This window comes from Gracilinanus agilis, chromosome 4, assembly GCF_016433145.1.
Source record: "Gracilinanus agilis isolate LMUSP501 chromosome 4, AgileGrace, whole genome shotgun sequence".
NCBI classification, from domain to species: domain Eukaryota; kingdom Metazoa; phylum Chordata; class Mammalia; order Didelphimorphia; family Didelphidae; genus Gracilinanus; species Gracilinanus agilis.
Window position 1 is genome coordinate 194,043,337 of NC_058133.1, and position 19,597 is coordinate 194,062,933.

Consider the following 19,597-nt stretch of genomic DNA (forward strand, 5'->3'; position numbering starts at 1 on the left):
TTATTTCTGTTTTGCAGCAATGCCTATTATAGAGAATTGTTGCTATCTATCTGAATAGTCTTATTGCTTGTTATACTACTGCTGCTGCTGCTTTTGTTTTCAATAGCAGATTTACATTGCGAATTGAATTAATTCTGGTCAAGTCAGATATCCCATTCCCCTCCCTCCCCCAATAACATCATTTATTTTTATATATATATATATATATCTTGTTTTTTAAGCCCTTACCTTCAGTCTTGGAGTCAGTAATTTGTATTGGCTCCAGGGCAAAAGAGTGGTAAGGGTAGGCAATGGGGGTCAAGTGACTTGCCCAGGGTCACACAGCTGGGAAGTGTCTGAGGCCAGATTTGAATCTAGGACCTCCCATCTCTAGACCTGGCTTTCAATCCACTGAGCCACGCAGCTGCCCCCTTATTTTATATATTTTTAAAAGGGCTTTTTTGCCTCTAAATTACATGTTGGTATAATTTTAAATAATCATTTTCTGTCATTTTGTGATCCATATTCTCTGTCTCTCTCACCTCTCCTCTTTCCCCAACATAGAAGGTAATATGGTATAGATTGCACATGTGTTATTACACAATACCTATTTCCATGTACATGATGTTGTGAAAGAAGATGCATATTGCTTACACAAGCAAAATTCATGGAGGAAATAAAGAATGGCATGCTTCAGTTTGCATTCAGACTGTCAGTTCCTTCTATAGCAGTAGATAGCTGGAATCAAAGTATTTATTAAATATCTTATTATATACTTGGCACTATGGTAAGGACCAAGGTTATAGAGAAATGCAAATATAGTTGTTCTCAAGGAGCACACCTTTTTTAAATAGGAAAAGTGGTTCATTAATTCATTTTTTTTTTATTTTAAACCCTTAACTTCTGTGTATTGACTTATAGGTGGAAGAGTGGTAAGGGTAGGCAATGGGGGTCAAGTGACTTGCCCAGGGTCACACAGCTGGGAAGTGTCTTAGGCCAGATTTGAACCTAGGAGCTCCCGTCTCTAGGCCTGGCTCTCAATCCACTGAGCTACCCAGCTGCCCCCTCATTAATTCATTTTTTAATGTATAGAAGAAAAGGAACAAAAGTTCAGAAGGAAACACAAACAGGCCAACTCTGAATGCATCATGATGACTTTGTTGTTATTCAGTTTTCAGGCATGTCTGACTCTTCTTGGTTTTGGAGGAGTAGAGATAGAAATGAGGAGACACATGAATATTGGTTTAAAAATAGAAAAACTGAAGAACATCAGTTATTTGAGGAAGAATTAACCATTTGACAAGGCCTACTAGAAAGCAATTGGGCAATTAGGGTTTGTTCTACAATAAACTCAGTGGATATGCCACTTAAATATTTAAGAAGATATTAAAAAAATTAAAATGATTCAGATCCAGGTACCTTTCATAGGTATGGGTAAGACATGACTTTGTAACCACTAAAGTATAAAAATAAACACAAAAAACAAAATGGTTTTCATTTTAGGAGTGAATTTGTAAAAAAGAGACTTTGTCATATGGGATTTCTATATTTTCTCTTGGACTAATTTGGTTCTAGGTCAGCTAGGTGGTATGTATAATAGACAGATTATGGCCTTATACACTTAATAACTGTGAAACCCTGGGTAATCACTTATCCCTTTTTGCCTCTTAATTCCTCATCTGTAAAAATATGCTAGGGAAGAGATGGTAAACAATTCTAATATTTTCTAATATCTTTGCCAAGAAAATCTCAAACAAGAACAATTTTTGTTGCCTGAATAATGAGTTAGGAGGGATCACAGCATGGAAGGAAAAAAATTAGGCACTTTTTTAAGGGCAAAATTGGATTTCATTTTTTCAAACCCATACCGTCCATCTAAGAAGAGATACTGAGTATTGATCCAAGGCAATGGGGGTTGTGACTTACCCAGGGTCATGCAGCTAGGAAATGCTTGAAGCCAGTTTTGAAATCAGGACTTTTCATCTCTAACATTACAGTTTTATATTATTTATGTTATTATCATATTGCTCTTACTTTGTATAATGTTTGCCTGCTTCTGCTTATTTGACTTTAAATCAGATCATATAAGTTTGTCAGGTTTTTCTGAAACATTTTCTTCATTATTTCTTATAGGAAATATACACAGTCATATACTACAGTTTTTAGTTCAGCCATTCCCCACTTGATGAGCATTCTCTCAATTTCCAATTTTTGCCTCCAAAAAAACAACTGCTAGATCTTTTTCCCTTTTCTTTTTTCCTTTTTCTTTTGTTTCTTTGAGATAGAGACTTAATAGTAGTATTGCTGGATCAAATGGTATGCACAGTTTCATATCCCTTTGGACAGAATTCCAAATTGTTCTCCAGGATGGTTGGAATAGTTCACAATTCTATTAGAAGTGGATTAATAAATTAGTAAATAGTGGATTAGTAAAAATTAAACAAATCTAAGACATCAAATATGTATTTCTAAAGATTCCTTTAAGCTCCACACACAGTATATTTCATGTATACTTGTTTATGTATATAAGGCAGGCATGTTTAGGTTATTACTACCTAACCTACCCATAACAATTTAAATACTCTACAAATGATTACCCTAGAAAAATTCCATTTTTCTTTTTACTTTTACTAGTGTAGGTATTAAATTTATGGTTGGACTAAATATGAGAGAATGTGGTCCCCGATTTAAAAAAATAATTAATATTTCTCAAGTCAAAATGACTCTTTAGCAGCTTTATTTACAAAAAGAGACTAAAGTGAAAGTAGAGAAATGTGAAAGAGGGTAGAGTAAATATCTAACCTAACACACTAAATATTTTCCCTGGTCCCTGGCTCAAACCAGGCAGGGCTAATTAGCCCTCAGCCAAAGGACCCTCAACTAGAGGGCCCAAGACAGGGAAGGCCTCTCAGGAACCTAATCTCTACAGAAGCCAGGAACGGAGTCAGCTTTTCACTCACCCAAGCAGTGACTCCAAAAGGAGTCCAAGAGCTTTCTTACCAGAGTTTCTGATCCTCCACACTCCAGATTCAGCCCAAACGCCTGCCTTCCTTCCTTCCTTCCTTCCTTCCTTCCTTCCTTCCTTCCTTCCTCTTTCTCTCTCTCTCTCTTTCTCTCTCTCTCTCCCCTTCTTTCCCTTACCTTCAGTCTTGAAACCAATACTGTGTATTGGTTCCAAAGCAGAAGAATGGGGTTCAAGTGACATCAAAGCTGTCACAAAGCTGGGAAGTGTCTGAGGCCAAATTTGAACCTAGGACCTCCTGTCCCAAGGCCTGGCTCTCAATCCACTGAGCCACCTAGCAGCCCCCTCTTTTTTCCCCTTTAAACCCTTTCTTTCAATCTTCAATTTCTTTCTTTCAATGGGGATCAATACCATGTATCAGTTTCAAGGCAGAAGAGCTGCTCCCTTAAAGTCCTTTCTGATGTCACTTACTGTCCCTTCCTCCACTTTAGGGGACCAATTGCAGTCTTTAAATTTGCTTAGCACTGCCCAGGGGGTATAAACCACTTTAGTAAGTGGTTTGTGGACTTCCCATACTTAATGGGTGTCTTCCCTTTTTATTGATTAAATTTATAAGTAAGAAGGGGAGAGTTAATCCCATCTTCATACTAGAGATTTCACTCTTACCTCCCTTTGCTTCTTTCTTGCTGTTGCTGATGATACTTAACAGGACCTTTATCTCATTGCAGATATTTAGTAGGCAACAGGGACTGTCATTGTCTGGGGAGATGGTAGAAAATTTCTTCATGCTTTTTTGCTTACACATCACCATAAAACAAATGGTTGTTGGCAGGAGGAGATGGGGGAAATATATCATTTTCCTGTTCCCTCTTTCCAAGCCCAGTGAAAATCCCAAGAGAGAAGGTGAGAAAGAGAATATTGTACTACTGTTGTTTCTCACCCCATTTGTTTTCATCACTCTTAGTTTACCCCGGCTTCAGTTTTCAGTAAAAGGAGAAAAAGCAAGGGAAAGGAAGATAAATCAAGGGAAAAGAGGATAAATTATGTCCCATGGAAGAATAGAAAGTGAGGGAGGGTCATTACTATCTAATATTGGTAGCTATCCCCCTTTTTTCTTAATTTTTCCCTTTGCCCTACCTCTGCCATGTGTCTTTCTAGCTTCTTATTTCAGAACCCTTCCTTCAGTTTTTTTTAATCTGCCATATTATAACTATGCATTCATTTCTCCAGAGAAATCTTTTTCTATCTTGTGATTATGATTTTGTACAATATTACTAGTATATACTAAAAGTACACCACAAGCTAAGTAGGGTTGTTTGGGGTTGCCCTAGAAAATAAATGACTGTATAATATTGTTTCTATAGGAAAAATATTTATTTATGAATGGCTTAAAAATAAAATTCCTTTCACTAATATTTTTGGGACAAAAGACATGTTCATAATTTTGAATTCTGCTAAAAGGATTAGAGACTGCCTTTATTTAAATAGTCAAAGCAAAAATGAGTTTTTCCTATGAAATTTCAGCTGGCATATTATTAAAGTTTTTAGGATTTTCGAACTTTTTGTTACAAGTTCCCCCAAAAGATCGTTTTTTCCCCTTAAGTATTGTTTAAATTATATGACAGCACTTGATAGACTACATTCTACAGCACTGTATCCAATTATTTGACACCATATGTTAATTATACAGCCAGAAAATCCTGCTTTTGAAAGTATACTACTCCACTGTTTGTTATGTGGTAAAGATTAGGCATTACCAGTGAATTAAAGCAAGTGTTCTGCTTTTGGCTTACTGTCAAATTATTTTCTTAATTCTTTGCCCATCCTTTTTGATTATTAACAAAGTTAATAAGTAATGATTTTGAGAGCGGAATTCACCGTTTGTATACCATGAAATTCACTTAGTACAGATTAGCATTGTACATCAGTGTTCAGAGGACAAAGAATCTTATGTCTTTGGCTAGTACCAATGTATATTTGCATTATTTCTAATGCTTGTCTTCTGAGGATGGTATTGATACCTCCAGAAAAGTCAAGAGAGATGTAATTGATCCCATGCATACTCCTTAGTTGTGGGAGTTGTCATGTTTTCAAGATGAAATTCCTCTCATGAGGGGAATTATTATTCATAAGAAACTGACAGTGCCTTTTCATTTTCTCTACAATTAACTAGGGTTCTTTTGGCATTAGTGTTGTGGTAAACATAGGGGGGGTGGGTAGGATCCACCATTTTTTTAATATTAGGAAGAAAATGTAGATGGGTTGTTTGTATGCTTTTGTGGTAAGGGAGGGTATAGTCAGGAAATTTTAGGTTCTAGTCCTACTTTTGATACATAATGTTCTAGGCAGTTCTTTGAATATAAAATACTGAACTGATTATAACACACAGTAGTAGAAAGGTTCCTTCTCTGAAGGTTGAACACTAGAGGTGTTGGACTATGGTAGTAGTCACATGTGGCCTGCAAAACTCCTGAGGCAAAATTAGAAAAAAATATAATTTGGAGATTTTTAACAAAATAGTGTTGATTTGTGGTTTTCTAAATTAGTAATTAAATCAGATAATCTAGAATAATAGTTCATAAATGATCTGATAAAATATAGAGTACTGTTGGGTTTACTAACTTTCCCTTTTCTATAGTAGACAGCTGTTCCAGTGTCACTTCTCATTTTAATTATTTGACTCTGTCCCAACTTTTGGTAGTAGATCCACTAAATGGCCTGATTTTCTTAAAAATTAAAATGCTTATAAGTGATCCAGGTATCATGATTAATTAATATCATATGATTAAATAATTTGATTAGCTAGATTTTATTTGGTTAGGATCCTCAGCAATATAGGACACAGTTAAGAAGCAAGAAGATAAAAAAATACAACAGAGCATCTGAGCTTCCCTAATTGAAATCACAAAATTAGTGCATTGCATACCAGTTAATAGTACTCTTCAGCATGAATTGTTGAGGAGCATCTCTGACTCTTGCTCAGATCATATGATTCAAAAGCATTTATTAAACTCTTCTCAAATGCCAGGAATGGTGCAGTTATAAATACCTAAGTTAGACAGTCCTTGTCCTCTAGGAGCTTTTGTTTTAAGATCATAAAACATATATTGGATGATCATGACCAGAGAGGTTTTTGGTATGAAAAGTCATAGGAATGGTGAATGAAATTATAGGGGATCACTTAAAATTTACAGAATCAATACCCATATTATATATATATATAGCTATCAAAGTATAGCTATCAAAGAAAGTAGGAGAGAAAATACCTAACAGCAAAGGAGATAAAAGCATAATTTTGTTTTATGGTTTGGAGCTGGGTAGTGGTTTTTTTCCATTCTACAGGAGATTAGAAACAGTGAAAAAGAAAGGGAATATGGTTGCTACTAGAATGAAGTATGCTGATATCAATCAGAGTGATAGCAAGAAGTGGGAAAGAAAATTATTTTGAAAAATAAATGAAGAAAGAAGGAGGAAAGGGAGTTTAAATGAGTATTTCAAGTGTGTACCAAACATGGTACGAAAAGGGTTGAGAAGAGTACCTACCCTACACATGAACCTCATTTTCATCTTAATTGAAAAAATGGTTGAAGACATACACCCACACACAAAATTCAAAGGGAATTAGGCAGAAACTGGAATATGGGAGATGGGGATTAAAAGGGTGGGCAGATTCAAAGAGGATTTAGCCATAAGAAAAACAAGCTTCCCCTTTCAGTTGTAGAATAAAAAGGAAAGAAAGAGTAAATAACCCTGGATAAGGAATGGGCAAGGTGAAGGATGAAAACAGATTACATCAAATATTCAGGTAACTAGTATTGAGCATACTTCTTTCTCATTCTCCTCTTTTTTGTGTGCAAAGAGGGGCATGTGGGTGGGAAAAGGAAAAAAATTCTAGAAGCTAGGATAGAAGAAAATTGTTAATAGCAGTTAATAATCATAACTGTGAACCTGAATGGGGTGAACTCACCTATAAAATGAAGGAGGGTAGCAGAATGGATTTGAAAGTAGAATACAATAGCATGCTATTTACAAGAAATATACTAGAAACAAAAACATTTTCATAGAGTTAGAATGAGAGACCAGGACAATGTCTAATATGCTTCAGATGAACTTGGGAAAACAGTAGTAGTGGTCATGATCTCAGAAAGACAGTAGTAAAAGTAGACTTAATTTTAAAAGACATAAATAAGTAAACTATGTTATGTTTAATGGGAAAGATAATGAATTAATCTCTTAACACCTATGTGCTGGGTGGCATTGCATCTAAATAATTAGTAGAAAAAGTTAATTGACTTATGGAAAGTATTGAATAGACAGTAAAACTCTTAATTGAGGGTTTCAATGTATCCACTCCACATCTGGACAAATCCAACAAATATAAACAGTAAATAAGAACTTGAATATAAAAATTTGAGGTATACTATCTCTGGTGATTACTGAATGGAAATAAAAGGGAGACCCACATTTCTGACTTGTGCATTATACTTTTTTTCAATTGAGTAAATATTTATTAATCATTAGAGTGACCTTTAATGTGGAGTGAGTACTACATATAGTAACACAATTAAAACTTTTTTTTCCCCTTTTTATTCTACTTCCATTCCTCTCATACCTGGTCCTGCCTCTTATACCATCATATTAAAACAATAACAAAAACTTCAACCAAATTAAGTCCTTTGAAGTAGCATATTTTTTCTTCATCTACATCATATCTGATGACAAATAATGTTGAATTTGTGTGTATTTGTGGATGTGGGTACATGCATAACAGCACTTGCAACCTTAGTCATGTAGGTATAGTCCAATTTTGTGATTTCATCAGTGCGAGGAACTGTTGGTATGGAAGGTCACACTACTATACTATACTATAGTATAGCAAATAAGGTTTAAAATGTCACTGCCATGTTAATATTAAAAATAACCTTGAAGATAACAGCAGAAGGCACCGAACAATACAACATCAGTTCTTTTCTTCAGTTTCTTCATCTCTAAGATGAAGAAAGTTATCCAAAGATTCATGAAGCACAAAATGGAAATAAGAATAAGAAAAATGGAAATAAGAATAAGTTTTACAGTTAGTAAAATTTGAATTTCTATTATGTATTTACAAAGGCCTACTAATATTAACATTTATATAGCACCAGGTCAGCTAAGTGGTGTGGCACTGAGCTTGGAAAGACTCATTTTCCTGAGTTCAAATTTGACCTCAGACACTTAGCAGTTGTGGTGGGACCCTAGGCAAGTCACTTAACATTGTTTGCCTCAATTCTTCATCTATAAGGTAAGCTGGAGAAGGAAATGGCAGGCCCTCCACAATCTTTGCAAAGAAAACACCAAATAGGCTTACAAAGACTTGGACACAACTGAAATGATTGAATAACTATAGCACTTATTGTATCAGACACTTTACTAAGTGCATTACAGTTATATCATTTAATCCTCACAACAACCAATGTTAAGTAGGTATTATAACTATCTTCGTTTTACAGATGAGGAAACATACAAACAGTAAGTGATTCTGCCAAGGGTCACATAGTTGGTAAGTTTCTAAGCCAAGAGTTGTGTTTAGATCTTCCTTATTTCAAATCTGGTTCTTGATCTACTGGTCCTAACTCCTTAATGTTCCTCCAGCTATATTTAAAATCTCACTGTGCTCATCCCTGCCAAATGAATGCTTTATTTAATAATACCTTATTAATAAATCTTTGCAGGAGCCCAGAGATAAAAGAAATAATTCTCTTCATTAATTATTTTAGAGAATATTGTATGGAGCTTTCATTTACTTTACTTTGTTATTTCTGTAGGTAGCTTGTTTATTTGCATATAGTACATGACACTTTAAAAAAAATTGACCTTGGCTATGGCATAAAAAACCTCGTAGATTGAGTTAACCCATAATATTTTGACATATTTTTTACCAGTGATCATAAATAAAAATCATTCAATAAAGAGCCCTTGAAGAAGGGATTAAAACATAATTAGAGAATGAATAACTTAATCTGGAATAATTGATGGGTCAAAGAATGAATCATGGAAACAATCTTTTCAAAGAGTATTTTATATCTATAAATACTATAATCAAAAAAGAGAAAAAGCAGATTAATAAATTGGATATATAACTCCCACCCCCCAAAAAAACTAGTGTTAGAAAACAACACAATTTAAAATTCTAACCAAATGTTAGAATCAAGGAAGACATTAACAAAATTGAAAGCAAAAAGATTGGATTAGTGAAACTATAAAACAAATAAGCCATTGGCCTATTTATTTATTAAGAGGACAACCAAATTGTCAACATAAAAAAATGGGAAAATTCATTAAAAAAGCAAATTATAATAAATTTTTTGTTAAATTATACCCATCAAATAGCATTTATTAAGCACCTGCTATATTCTAGGCACTATGCTTAACCACTAAATAGTTAAGAAAAAATAAAATGTTATTACTCCATTTAACAAACATTTATTTTCTCCTTACTCTCCCATAATTGAATTTAAAAAAATAAATTTAAAAAAATAAAACTTATAACAAAGAAGTGTAGTCAAGCAAAGCAAATTCCATTCCTTGGCATATTTTCTGCAGGTACTTCAGTTGTATGCTTCATTTTAGTCCTCTACAATTTGTCAGTCATTAAACATTTATTAAGTGGGGGCAGCTGGGTAGCTCAGTGAATTGAGAGGCAGGCCTAGAGACAGGAGGTCCTAGGTTCAAATCCGGCCTCAGACACTTCCCAGCTATGTCACCCTGGGCAGGTCACTTGACCCCCATTGGCCTACCCTTACCACTCTTCCACCTAGGAGCCAATACACAGAAGTTAAGGGTTTAAAAAAAAAAAAACCCATTTATTAAGTGCTTACTTTGTGCCAGGTACTGTACTAAGTACTGGGAATACAAAGAAAGGCAAAAATACAGTTCCTTCTCTTAAGGAGCTCATAGTGTAATGGAGGCAATAACACACCAACAATCATAAACAGAGTAAATATATCTTATTCTTATTTTTTCTTGTAGTCCTGATTTAGCAGATGTCATTTTCTTATATCACCTTTATTGTTTTGATTAATGTGAGGTGAAACTTCAGAGATTCTCATTTGCATTCCTCTAGTAATGATTTGGTTCATTTTTTGATGATGATATGATGATGGATGCCTTTCTTTGAAAACTGCCTATTTTAATTTATTTTTAAAATTTTATTTTTTCCCCAATTATATGTAAAAACAGTTTCCACCATTTATCAAAGTATATTGAGTGTTTTTTTTTTTTAATTTTTTTTTAAACTCTTGTACTTCGGTGTATTGTCTCATAGGTGGAAGATTGGTAAGGGTGGGCAATGGGGGTCAAGTGACCTGCCCAGGGTCACACAGCTGGGAAGTGGCTGAGGCCGCGTTTGAACCTAGGACCTCTTGTAGTATATTGAGTTTTGAATTCTCTCCTTTCTCTCAACCCCTCTTCCCCCTTTAAGATGGTAAGCAATCTCATACAGATTTTACATCTGCAGTCACATAAAACTTTTCTCCACATTAATCCTTTTGTGGAAGGAAATTCAAATAGAAAAAAATGAGAAAGTAAAAAAAGTTTACATTGGCCTGGATTCAAACTCAGTTTTGTCTGAAAGAAAATAGTATTTTTTTTTTACCATGTGTCCTTTGTGATAGTTTTAGATCATTGTATTGCCAAGAATATAGCTTTTATTCACAGTTGTTCATTATAAAGTATTCCTGTTGCTGTACAATATTCTCCTGGTTCTACTTATTTTATTCTGCTTCAGTTTGTGTAAGTCTTTCTAGGTTTTTCTGAGTTCCTCCTGCTTGTCATTTCTTATAGCACAATAGTATTTATATACCATAACTTAATTTGCCATTCCCCAATTGATGGATATTTTCCAAAATTTTCCAAATCTTACTCCCCACCCCAAGAGCTGCTTTAAACATTCTTGTTCATATAAGTCCTTCCCTTTTGTTTTTTTTCTTTTAACTCTTTGGAATACAAACCTAGTATTGGTATTGCTGGGTCAAAGAGTATTACTGGAAAACTGCCTATTCTTATCATTTGATTTGTCTATTATTACAGAATACTTTAATACAAATTTTAATCAGTTGCATATAAATGCTGGATATGAGAGCCTTATCAGAGAAATTATTTTTCCCCAGATACCTTTTTACCTCATTATTTTAACCATATTGGTCTTGTTAGTGTAAAACATTTTAAATTTGTATAATTAAAATTGCCTCTCTTGACTCCTATTTTTCTCTTTATTGCTTTTTCAGTCATCAACTCTCACCCATCCAGAAATTAGAACACTGATTTCTTCCTTGCTCATAATTTACTTCTTTTTTTTTAATTTTAAACATTTATTAATATTCATTTTTAACATGGTTACATTATTCATGCTCCTACTTTCCCCTTCACCCCCCACATTCCCCCCACCCATGGCCGACACACATTTCCACTGGTTTTATCATGTGTCCTTGATCAAGACCTATTTCCAAATTGTTGGTATTTGCATTGGTGTGGTAGATTCGAGTCCACATCCTCAATCATGTCCACCCCAACCCATGTGTTCAAGCAGCTGTTTTTCTTATGTGTTTCCTCTCCTGCAGTCCTTCCTCTGGATGTGGGTAGCGTTCTTTAACGTAAATCCCTCAGAATTGTCCTGGGTTTTTGTATTGCTGCTGGTACAGAGGTCCATTACATTCAATTTTACCATAGTATATCAGTCTCTGTGTACAATGTTCTTTTGGCTCTGCTCCTATCCATCTGCATCAGTTCCTGGAGGTCTTTTCAGTTCACCTGGAACTTCTCCAGTTTGTTATTCCTTTTAGCACAATAGTATTCCATCACAAGCATATACCATAATTTGTTCAGCCATTCCCCAAATGAAGGGCATACCCTCCTTTTCCAGTTTTTTGCCACCACAAAAAGCGCAGCTATAAATATTTTCGTACAAGTCTGTTTATATATGATCTCTTTGGGGTACAAACCCAACAATGGTATAGCTGGATCAAAGGGCAGGCAGTCTTTTATAGCCCTTTGAGCATAGTTCCAAATTGCCAGCCAGAATGGTTGGATCAGTTCACAACTCCACCAGCAATGCATTAATGTCCCAATTTTGCCATATCCCCTCCAGCATTCATCACTCTCCCCTTCTTTCATTTTAGCCAATCTGCTAGGTGTGAGGTGGTACCTCAGAGTTGTTTTGATTTGCATTTCTCTAATTATTAGAGATTTAGAGCACTTTCTCATGTGCTTATTGATACTTTTGATTTCTTTAGCTGAAAATTGCCTATTCATGTCTCTTGCCCATTTATCAATTGGGGAATGGCTTGATTTTTTTTTTATACAATTGATTTAACTCCTTGTATGTTTGAGTAATTAGACCCCTGTCAGAGTTTTTAGTTATAAAGATTTTTTCCTAATTTGTTGTTTCCCTTCTGATTTTGACTACATTGTTTTTGTTTGTACAAAAGCTTTTTAGTTTAATATAATCAAAACCATTTAATTTACATTTTGTAATTTTCTCTAACTCTTGCTTGGTTTTAAATTCTTTCCTTTCCCAAAGATCTGACAAGTATACTATTCTGTGTTCACTTAATTGTTTTATAGTTTCCCTCTTTATATTCAAGACATTCACCCATTCTGAATTTATCTTGGTGTAGGGTGTGAGATGTTGATCTAAACCTAATCTCTCCCATATTGTTTTCCAAATTTCCCAGCAGTTTTTGTCAAATAGTGGATTCATGTCCCAAAAGTTGGGCTCTTTGGGTTTATCATACACTGTCTTGCTGATGTCATTTACCCCAAGTTTATTCCACTGATCCTCCTCTCTGTCTCATAATTCTGATGTTATCTTTTATGCCTTAAGTCATATATCTATTTGCAGTTTGTTTTAGTGTGTGGTGTGAGGTATTTTTGTCTAGGACTGATTTCTACCAGATTACTTTTCAGCTTTACCTGGAGTTTTTGTTTAATAGTGTGTCCACAACTCTGTGAACTGAAGTCTTTTGGTTTATTGAACAACATACTACTATGTTCACTTACTTAATGTTGAATTCCCAATTTGTTCCACTGATCAACTTCTCTACAACCATTTTACTGGTTACTGCTTATCTGGTACTGCTTGCCACCCTTCTTTCCCACTTTCCCACAGATGTCCTAGTTTTCAAAAAAAAGAGAAGGGAATAAGTGAAAAATTCTAGAATGGGTCATTAAAGAGATGGCTCAAAAACATCTGGAAAAGAAACTGATTGTAAAGAGCCACTGTTGCTTTACTAGCAACAGTTCATGCCATTTAAACACTGTCTTATTTAGAGGATTATTAAACTAGTTAGTAGATGATATTTTATTTAGACTTTATTCGAGGCTTTTGATAAAGTCTTTCTTGTGGAGGAGATAGAGATCATTCCATTTAATTAATTATTTGTTTGGGGGGGGGCTTTGCCTTCCATCTTATATCTTAGATGGAAGGTAAGAGTTTAAAAATGGGGGGTCAAATGACTTGTCCAGGGTCACAGAGCTAGGAAGTGTCTGAGGGCAGATTTCAACCTAGGATCCCCCATTCTGGCTCTCAATCCACTGAGCCACCTAGTTGCTCCCAGATAGAGATAATTTTAGATAATATGATTATATGAGTTCAGAATTGGATAGCTAGGTGTAACAAAGTAATTGTTAACTGTGCAGTGTCATCCTGACTGGAAATCTAATGGAATATTACAAGTATCTGCTTGTCCTTGTACAATTCAACAGTTTTATCGGAGACTTGGATAAAGGCATAAAAGGATAAACTTATCATATTTGTAGATCACACAAAGTTGGTAGAAATAGCTAACATACAGATAGTCAAGATCTGAAAGGATTTTGATAGGTAAAATATTAGGTCAAATTTAATAAGATCAAGGGGTGTATGGGTGTGTGCATGCACACTCACACATGTATGTTTACACTAAGGTACATAAAATCAACCTCAGTACAAGGTTGGGGGAGACATGGTTAGATAGCAGCTCTGAAAAAGTTTTTTCTTTTTGTTTTTAGGTTTCATTCACTCTTCAGAGAAGTCAGTAGTGTGATATGTCAACCAAAAAAGCTATTGCAATCTTGGGTTGCTTTAAGGAAGGCATAGGTTCCAAGAAAAGCAAGGTGATAATTTCATTTGTACTTCAGTCCTTTCAGAGTTCATCTGGAGTATTATAATTCTGGCTAACAGGGTATATGAATAAGCTGGAGAGTGCCTAGAGAAGGGCATGTCTTGTGATTAAAAGACCTGGGTAGGGTTAGTATGGAAAAGAGAAAACTCAAGGGAAATAGGGTAGCTCTTGTTCATTATTTGAAAGGGCTGTCATGTGAGAGAGGGATTAAGGGGGGGGGATCATTCTATTTGACCCAAAATGATGGAATCAAGAGCAATGAATGGAAGTTTCAAATAATAAAATTTAGGCTTGATTTCAGGAAAATATTCCCAACACTTAGAGCTATCTAAAAGAAGAATGCCTTATCTGAAAGAGGATGATGAGTCCTCCTCCTTGGAGTTTCAAGCAGACTCTAATGTTTTATATGAGAATTCCAGTTGAGTATTAGCCACACCAGAAAGAATGAAGTCTCTTTCAACTCTCACATTTTCTGATTATGTGGATTTGGGACTCAGGATATAATTGGCACTGTTATCTACATTTTGGTTAAGTACAATCTTGTGGACCAGCCTAATCACCATTTATAATATTTTCATGGGAATAAATCTTCTAAGTTCTTGAAAACTATCTTATATGTAAACTTTTGGAACATAACACCAACCTTTAGTGAGTTGAGGACTCCCTGAACTTAGCTATGTTACATTCCTTGAGGTCTTTACATCTCTTTTTTTCTTCATAGCTACCAGCTGTTACTTTGATTGTGTCATTCTTTCTGCTCTAAGACTTAATGAATTTATAAGATTATCTTTCATTTAAATGTACAGCCACTCTGTTGAATCTAAAGAATAAATTCTTATTTCCTTTTGACTCTGGCATTGATACATAAAGACCATAGTGTTTTGCTAGGAATTGTTTACAAGTATCTTCTGTGATGCTTTAATATGATAGTGAGTGAAAATGGCAAAGAACAAAATTTCCTTTTGAATGGGTCACCTGTTGAACCTTGAGATTAATTACAGTAATTAGTTTTGGTCTCTAGAAGCAGTTCCCAAACCCTCTTCTTCCCAGTAGAGGTGGGAGAATAGAATATTGTATGTTCTGTCAGGTGTAACTGATTCATTGTTCAGCTTTGCTTAACTGTTTTCTTTCTTAGAGATAGGGTCGTCTAAGGCAGTGATGGCAAACCTTTTAGAGGGGAAGGTTATCTGAGAAATATCCTCAGGCACAGTGTTGAGAAGGGGAGGGGAGCTACCCAGCCCTACTACCCTCTGGCTTTCTAATAACAAACTGATGAATTCTGTGCTGGGATGAAGGCATGTGTGCCCACAGAGAGGGCTCTGAGTTCCCCTTCTGGCATGCATGCTATATGTTTGCCACCACAGCTTTAAGGTAATCAGGTAATGATTTATTTTGAAAAGCATCAGCAAACAGGGGAGCAAAAGAAAACTGTATTAAGCTATTTTTTCTAGCTCATAATGGAATGTATAATATTTCCCATTATACATTCCATTACAATTTAACTGCACAGGCTAATTGGTTGGGGATATTTAAGCTGGTTTCTCCTAAAGTAATGAGTCTAGGTTTGGAACTAGCTTTAAGATAGAAAATCAATCACAAGTTTCAAGAAAGTGACTATATCCTTTGAAAACAAAAACTATAATAAAGTGGTATGTAAAAGCACAAGATATCTGGTGTGTGTTTCCAGTTTTCTTTATTATTTACTATTTACTTTCTAAAGTTTTGGGAACTTCTGTTTGGATATCTCTACTAATATTCCTTTCTCCATTTCTTGGAGAATTAAACTACTTATTCAACATTATTAATTTTAAAAACCATGCTCTTGATCCTCCATAATTCTATTAAGAATAAAGGGGAGTTTTAACAGCATAATATATATTTCAGCCAGATGTCTTTGACTAATCTAAAATCTTCATCTCGAAATATAAAACGAAAATAACATTTTCATGATTGCCTGAAATTATAGGCATTTCTTTGGGTCCCACAGAGTGAAATAACAACTATAGAAAACCTTGTGAAATAATTTGTTATTTTTAGAAGATTTTGCTTTTTAGACTATGCCTCCAACTGATTAAAGAATTTTAGCATTTTATATGAAACTCACAAGCAATATCATTCTTCATTATGCTCAGATGAGAAAAAAATCTTTATATGATTAGAATAAGAAAAGTTTTAAAGTTTAAAGTTTTTAAAAAGCTCCTACTAGACTACTTTTTTTGTTCTGGTATTCTCCATTAGAAACCATGAGATCTAAGATGGAATAGCAATGAGTGTATACCACATAAAAGCGACTACTACTGACAACTGGAAGATTACATTTTCACATAGTATCTGGTATTCTACCGTATTATCCTTTAGTTTATGTCATCAGCTGTGGGAGAGTTTTAAAAAGCCATTACAGCACCAATATATGAAAAGTATCTTTGTATTCATCTTGCCAAATCCAATTAACTTTTCTAAAAACTGATTTAGAATTAGAAAGTAGCTAATTTTTGGTAGGATAAGACCTACTACTTTCGTATGTATTTGTTCTAGCAGACTAGTTAGAAATAGAGTCTGCAAGTGATAAAATGGGATAGAACCCTCTAGTCATGAACTTGGGTAGTCATCTACTTTTACCATAAGTTCCTTTAGGTACTTTTTTGAAGTAGAGTTGGATGAAAGCAGGTAGTGTTCCACTATGTTTCTTTGGTTTACTTATGACTTGAATATTGTAATAATTTCACTACTTTTCCAGCAGAATAAAACCATTACGAAATATTTTGATGGGCATTTGTGGTTGGTATTTTTAAAGCAGTCCTGCTAATCCTAGAATATTCCATGGTTCTGAGAGTGGAGTAAGGAGTTTTGGGAGAGAAAACTTAGACTTTTGGATGGTGGGATTACTGGGGGAGTTGTCTACCTGACAATATTGGTTCAGTGGTCAAACACTTAAGAAGTTTCACCACGAATGCCAAGAAACTGGTAAACTGAAGCTATCTAACTTCCTTTTTTATCTTATTTCAAGAAGACTTAAACAATAAATTGTATATAGAGGACCCAAATACCAAGACCAAATGTTGGATTTGGAGTCAAAAGAGCTGAATTCAAATTCGAATTCTATCACTCACTAATTATATAACTTTGGGCAAATCCCTTAACCATTTTGGGCCTGGCCTTCCTCATCTAGAATAAAGCTTTTTAATTAGATTCCAAATCTATGATACTATAATAAAATATAAATACTTTATAGTGATGAACTTGCAGTACTACAAGATTCTAAATTTTGGGTTCAGTTACATTCAACAAGCACTTTTACCAAAGGCCTGTCTCTTTTGGACAGCAATACTGTTCAATGGAAGGTCAAATACTGAAGCTGAAGCATTTAAGCCTTAGCCACATAATTAGAAGACAAGTTGCATTGGAAAAGGCACTATTATTAGGAAAGATTGAAGATAAAAAAGTAAAAGGTAAGAGCAGAGGAATGAGATGATATCATGGAATCAATGAACATGAGTTTAGATAGACTTTGGAAGATAGTGGAGATAGAAAGGTTGGTGTGCTATGGTTCATGGGATCATGAATTTTGTCATTATATAATAAATTGTTTTCCTAGTTATGCTTAGTAAGCAGAACCAGGAGAACATTGTACTCAGTAACAGTAACTGGATGATTTAGTTTACTCTATAGATACAATTGTTGAAGTTGGAAGATTGGATGAATTCTTGTATTCATAGAGAGACATTTTGGAAAAGGAAGAGTGAAGCAACATGAAGAATGTGGAAATATGTATTGCATCAAATTGCTTACTTTCTTGGGGAGGGAGGAAGAGAATTTGGATCACAAAATGTCAGAAAACAAATTATAAATTGTTTCTACATGTAATTGGTGGGAAAATATAGTAAAATATTACTGGAGAAGAAAAAAAAGAAGAGTGAAGGATTTAGAAATAGACCTTTGTTTTAGAAAGAAGAGAAACTAGCAATGGAGATAAGAGTATTTAACAGAGAAGTACAAAGAGAAATGGGGAGGATAAAAAGGGGAAAGGACTAGAGAAGAAAGCTTCAAGAAGAGCTTAGTACTATGTCTGGCATGTAGTGCTTTATAAATGCTTTAGGTTTCTAAGAAGGGAGGGATGGCCATTGGTGTTGAATGTTTTAGTGGTAGAATGAGGAGTGGCAGCTAGGTGGCTCAGTGGATAGAGCCAGGCCTAGTAGCAGGAGGTCCTTGGTTCAATTCTGGCCTCAGACACTTCCTAGTTGCATGACCCTGGGCAAGTCACTTAACCCTCATTACTTAGTCTTACCTTTCTAACTCTCACTAATAAGAACCTCCCTCTAGTGAGTGACAATGAGTTAAAACTAGTAGGGTACCCTTTCTGGAGACATCCACTATAAAGATCTAGCCCTGTGTTGGTGAGCCTGTAGCACATGTGCCAGAGGGAGGCATTCAGAGCTATCTCTGTGAGCACATGCACTGCCACCCCAACACAGAGTTTGCTTATTAAAAGCCAGAGGTTCACAGGGCAGGGCTGCTCCCTTCCCCCTTTCCACATAGTTTGCAGTTTGGACACTTGATCTCTAAAATGTTTACCATCACTGACTTAGACTATCATTAACATTCTTAGATTCGGGGATTGGTTTTAGTAAATATCCTAATTCTTAACTTCTAAAGTAAGCCTTCACAGCCTTAGGACTGGTCAATTAGATCCTCAGATCCTCTTTCAAAGGGATTTAAAAATTTTTAAATCAACACAATTTATGCCCAACTTCCAATATGATACACCAGCTTTGAGTTTAGCCTTGACCACCACCAACTTAAGACAAAATCTTGTTTGTAAACAAATATCATGAAATTTTCTGCTGGCTAGCTCAAAAGGAAGTTGTCAGTGACTAGCAGCTCTTTCTAGCTGGACGACTGAAAGGGGGGAAATAGCAATTATTCTGTTAAACTTTCTTAGCTCTGATGAAGAGTGGAGGGAAAACCACCTATAACTTTAAAAGTTGAAAATATGGCCATGTAATTTTAAAAACTTGATATAAATGGCCTAGAGCTTCACATAATTTGGTCATAAACCCGGTTTCCTCCTAAGTCCAATTGGGGATATCCCTTTAGGAAAGAATTTGAGGGAAGGAACAATTTTAAGGCAGATTTACCAGACTTACCTTATGAGAATTTGGGTACAGAATGGATGGGAGAGGCTTGTGTGGGAGACCATTGATAAAATTCATCTGAGTCTCTCATAAGAATTGAGGGGTCCCTAAAGGGCTTGGGTGTCCATGCCTCAGCATCCTACAAGTCACTAGAATGTCTAAAAAAAAAAAAAGGCAATTTAATCTGCAATAAAAAAAATTGAAGCAGAACTCTAAGCCAATAACCATTTATTAAAGGAACCTTGCCCCCTTCAGTGAATGAGACCTCAGTCTTCCTCATGATGTGATGCCCCTTTTCTCCCTAGTACGAAAATAAGGGTCATCTTCACTGACAAACTGGGCAGGATGTGCTCCCATTATGATTGTTCATAAGATGGATAGTGGAA

General features: G+C 35.1%; 1 protein-coding gene across 1 annotated transcript in view; it reads left to right on the forward strand.

Moving 5' to 3' along the window:
- FBXL20 (F-box and leucine rich repeat protein 20) overlaps positions 1-19,597 on the forward strand; it is a 98,534-nt gene that overhangs the window by 51,074 nt on the left and 27,863 nt on the right. The window lies entirely within an intron of this gene.